Raw genomic sequence first — 5,223 nt, 5'->3', positions numbered from 1 at the left:
TGATGTGCCAGATGGAGCCACGGCCAGCTACCAGCACAAACACCCACAGATGCATCATATTGCAGCCAGACAGGATTGATCTGCTTTTCTTTCTTTTCTTTTTTTTTTTAAAGCTTATATTTATTTATTTCACAGACACAGAGAGCGCAAAAGCAGGGGGAGCGGCAGGCAGAGGGAGAGGGAGAAGCAGACTCCCCACTGAGCAGGGAGCCTGATGCGGGGCTTGATCCCAGGACCTTGAGAGCACCACCTGAGCCAAAGGCAGATGCTTAATTGACTGAGTCACCCAGGCACCCTTCTTCTTTTAAGTGGAAAATTCACACACAAATTCTATTTTATAGCTTCCTTCGAAGGGTCAGAAGACTGGGTGGGCCCTGGGTCCATGTTCCTGCATGTGAGCACCTGCTGGAGCCCGCCAGCTGGTCAGGTGGGGTGTGAGCTCTCCTTTCACCCTGGTCTCTTACTCACTGGGATCCCTCCCTCTCTGTAGTCCCCTACATGTGGAGGCCATGTGGCAGCAGCCACTTACTACTGTACCTGCGCTGATTTTCTTCTCAATAAGAGTCAGATATTTCTCTGACCTATACTTCTTTCAAAATGCAGGCCACACTGAAAGGGCTTTGCATCTCATAAAACACAGGAGCGATCCTTTTCTTGGTGCAGATGAAGGATGTTCCTCATGATTACCATGCACATCGAGTCTATCTTTGTAGAAAGAATGCCCCCGGGTCTATAGGATCACGCCCCCGGCCGAAGGCAGCGCTAAACTGCTGAGCCACCCGGGCTGCCCTCTAGGTGCTGTTGAAAAGACTGAATGTGCCTTGTAGGTCTAAAAATATCTTTATTCTACTCTCATGCTTGAATCTTAGTTTAGTTGGGAATTTAATTCTATATTGAAAAGAAATTTTGCTCAGTACCCTAGACCCAGCAATTGCACTACTAGGCATTTACCTCAAAGATACAAATGTAGTGATCCAAAGGAGCACCTGCACCCCATTGTTTATAGCAGAAATGTCCACAATAGCCAAACTATGGAAAAATCCTAGATGTCCATCAACAGATGAATGAATAAAGAAGATTGATATATAATATAGAGAGTTATATATTATGGAATACTACTCAGCCATCAAAAGATGAAACCTTACCATTTGCAATGATGTGGATGGAACTAGAGGGTATTATGCCAAGCAAAATAAGTCAATCAGAGAAAGACAGTTATCATATGATTTCACTCAGATGTGGAACAAAACGAGCACCACAGGGGAAAGAAGGGAAAAATAAAATAAGACAAAATCAGAGAGGGAGATAAACTGTAAGAGACCCCTAACTCTAGGAAACAAACTGAGAGTTGCTGGATGGGAGGTGGGTGGAGGGATAGGGTAACGGGGTGATGGGCATTAAGGAGGGCACGTGACGTAACGAGCGCTGGGTGTTATAGGCAACTAGTGAATCACTGAGCTCTACCTCTGAAACTAATAATACAATATACGTTAATTAACTGAATTTATTTTTTTTTTTAATTAACTGAATTTAAGTAAAATAAAATTAAAAGAAATTTTGCTCAAAAAAAAAAAAAAAAAAAAAAAAGAATGCCACTGAAACACTGTGAAAGCTCCAGACAAGCCACGTAGGTTCCGAGGCCCTGGCCTGCTTCCCGCATTAGGGTTGTCTGTGAGGCACCGGCTCATGCTTCCGAAGGCAGCCGCTCCAGTGGGAAGCTGTACAGTCGGGAGGCTCCAGGCAGCAAATGAAGACATTCGATGCGAGAAGATTCAAACAGTGAGGACATGTACATCTCGCGGAACTCTCGGTCCAGAGGCAAAGGGCTTCAAGTACAGCTCAGTCTGTGTTGGGTGCTCTCACCAGAGATCTAGGTTCCTTCCAGTCTCTCTACTCAGCACTGATGTCACCCTGATGATGGTCCATGTCCCATTGACCACTGGGACAATGTGCCTCCCTAGTCACCCTCACCAGGACAAGACACACATAGGACACTTCCCTAACTACGTAGATGGCTTCCTCCAGCCTGACCAGGCCAGCTTGGGACACATGCCTGCCCTCTGTTGGATGGTGTCACCTGAGGAGTGATGCATGCAGATTGGTGGCATTAGTTGGGGTAGTGGTATGGATCTTGGGGGTCAACCTCACGTCCACCATTGATGTCTTCCCTGAGGCCCCCTGACTCTGCTCATCTCAGTTCTGGCTGGGTTTTCCATTTGCAGGGAGTCAAGCTAAGCTCTTCTTGAACAAAGTCCCACATGGAAGCCCTGACAAAGCCAGTTCTCCCCAAAACAGGCAACCGGGGGTGGGGGGTACGTCTGTCGCCTGCAGCCCTCTTCTCAGAGAGCAGACAGGCTGCTCCATTTTGAGCACCGCAATCATCTCACATTGGGCTGGGGACTCCAGATTACATCTGAACAACACCATATTTTGACATGTACTTTTTTTTCAAGCATCCCCATGGCCCCAGGAGACTGACCGATTAAGGCAGCACCCAAGTGCGCTGTAGAGCAGCAAATGTTTCAGTGAATGGGAGCAGGGGTAACCTCTCCCATCAGACTTGCCATTCCCTGCAGCGGCCACACTACATGCCGATGTGATGGGACCTGGGCCGGGTCTGCGGGGGACCTGGTTATGGAGCACTTTGGGGGGCAGGGGGCAGCTGTCCTCATTTCCAGGTTGCATGCCCTGCACAATTGACTGTTCCGGGCGGGAAGGTTTCCCGGCTAAGCAGTCGGCCGCGTAGCCTCTCTGCCACCTGACCCCGCATCCTGGGCCCGAGCCAGCTACAATCCAGGAAGCTCCAGTCAGTGAAAGTGATGAGGTACGTAACAGCCCAGGGGGTGGGCAGCTGCCTTCCCGATGCTAAGGTAATTATGCCTCCGCCACCATTACCCCGGACAGGGATGGGTCTCCAGAGAGCTCTCTAAACGCACATTAGGCCCACAGCCAGGGCCACGTTCTCTTGCAAAGATGTTCTTTCACACTTAGCAGTGGGAGAATGTTGGCACTGGAGAGGATGACTTGGGGGATCTGTGAGGCTGAGTCTCGAAGCACCTGCACAGGGTGACCTGGGATGCTGGTAAAAAGGACAATCCTTGGGCATCAGCAGTCCCCACCCCCCCACCGGCATCAGGCCCTCTTGGTAAACATATCATGTGCGTTTGGCATCCAGACAGATCGTGCAGTTGTTGAGCACGGCGAGTGATGGCGTTGGTCAGAGTACCCATGGCTTACTGAACTGCGTGCGGCTTTGTTTGATCAGCTGTTGAGAGAGGGCTCTTAAGCCTTCTGTAGATGACAGCCAGGCTCCACTTCCCCAAATGTGCTTCAAATCATAACTTTCTATTCAAAAACGGGTGAGGGGAGTCCAGCAGGTGCAGAGCGAGACCAAATCCCATAGCACAGCTTTCTGGGCCTCCAGATTCCAGCTCTGCCGGCTTCTCCAGCCTCGCCTCTTACCCAGAAGGATAGTCCAAGTGTCCTCAAGGGGTCTCACTGCCAATGAATCAGCATCCAGAGTGTGGGTGAGTGTCAGAGAGTAGGACTTACTCCCTCAGCCCTCCTTGGGGCACGACAAGCCACACCCCAGTGACCCCAAGCACTACAATTGTGTTGGCACTTGGAAAGAGCCCCATTTGAAATGGCAAGTCAAGAGTGCCACTTATCATCTGGCAATTTTGAGCAGGCGACAACAGGCTCCTGCTAGGTCAACCTTGTTTTCTGGCTATTTCTCAAATTGAAGCCGGCAGTAGAAGGGAAGCAATATAACATTGTGATATCACATAGAACGTGGGCTACTCTCCAATTTCTCAAGAGGAATCTGAGATTATGTTTGGATAAGTAATAGGAGTTACAGAACAAGAGAGTGGATCCAGGGGAGGCCTCTTTGAAGACCAATGATTAAGTGGCCAACCGCAGTTAAAGTTGATTTATTCCAACATTGCCAAATGTTGGGGTTCCTCTGGTAGGGCCTCCAGGACTCTAGCCCCTCCACCCCCATAAAGGCTTCCTTGATTTCCTTTTCAGACTTGCTTCCAGCTCCCCACCCTCTCCCCCACCCAACCGTCCCATCACCGCCCCATACGTGTTTGCTCATATCCTATGTTCAGGGAAAATGATGAAAATAAGTAGAGGCTCTGGAGACAGACTTGGGATTGTATCCTTGGTCCGCCACAGTGGCTTTAAGAGGCTGAGCTAATTGCTCAACCTTTCTAAGCCTTGGTTTCCTCAGCCATAAAGTGGAGCTAATAATAGGAGCCTCCTCATAAGTTCTTGTGGAAATTAAAGAGGTGATACATGCAAGGTACTAGAGCCCTAACCCAGAAAGGGAGCTCTACTGATGCCCGTGGCTAGGGTGTTGATGGGGGTGACAATGATCACAATCCTCGGTTCATTCTGTCTCGAATGTAAGCGATTCTCTTTACCTGTGATTCTCTTTACCTGTCTCTCCTTCTATGATGGAACCTCTGGGAAGGAAGAAATTGTATCTGATCTCTGCATCCCAAGCACCCACTGTATACCTGGAACAGAGTAAGCACTTGGCAAATGTCTGTTAAAATGCAAAATGAGGTGACCCAGACCCTAAAACTGGTATGCCAGCACATTTCTTTCTCAACAGTGTAAAGGACTCAAAACTTCTGGAATCACCAGAAGGCTAAGCATTCTGTCAGAAGACATATTTTCAGACTTATCTAACGTAGTTGCTCAGGCTGCCACATGCCAGGGGAGATGTGAGGTCAGACTTACTTCTCACTTGCATCTTGGAGTCTTGTTGGTGTGTTGTTGCTTGTTGAGTTCCTGCAGTTGTACACTCCAGGATGCAGAGTAGGGCGGCCTGTTTCAGAAGCTGGCTCTGCTCCGCTTATTTAACACTTCCCCCCTCCCCACACTGGGGGACTGGGCAGGGAAGGGACCAAAAGATGGGCCAAGGCCAATCTCCCACACCAACCCATTTAATATATTGGTCCAGAGGGAACTGGCTGGCGTGTTTTCCCGTTCTTGGCACATGCCTGCAGAAATGTTTGTTTTGCAATGTCCAGGGGAGCCGCAGGTCTAGAACAATGGTGAATGATTTATTTGGCAAAGTGTGTTTGAGTTCCAAAGTGTTGCTAAGTACATTACATCACTGTCCTTTCTTTTCAGCTCTAACCAGTGGTTTCCAGATCCATCCAGGAAGAATTTCACTTCCTTCACATGATTTTTTCAAGGTGCTGCTTTATC

The 5,223-nt window shown here is 48.8% G+C and overlaps 1 long non-coding RNA gene across 1 annotated transcript; it reads right to left on the bottom strand.

Moving 5' to 3' along the window:
- Positions 1-1,494: 1,494 nt before the first annotated feature.
- LOC118355494 (uncharacterized) lies at positions 1,495-4,948 on the bottom strand. The gene is made up of 3 exons (XR_004818055.2): positions 4,750-4,948; positions 4,428-4,523; positions 1,495-3,498 (listed from the first exon to the last, which is right to left on the bottom strand). It is a non-coding gene; the product is annotated as an uncharacterized LOC118355494 (long non-coding RNA).
- Positions 4,949-5,223: the final 275 nt, after the last annotated feature.

This window comes from Canis lupus, chromosome 8 (assembly GCF_003254725.2).
Source record: "Canis lupus dingo isolate Sandy chromosome 8, ASM325472v2, whole genome shotgun sequence".
NCBI classification, from domain to species: domain Eukaryota; kingdom Metazoa; phylum Chordata; class Mammalia; order Carnivora; family Canidae; genus Canis; species Canis lupus.
The sequence above is the reverse complement of the archived record's forward strand: the minus strand, read 5'-3'. Positions and strand labels throughout refer to the sequence as shown.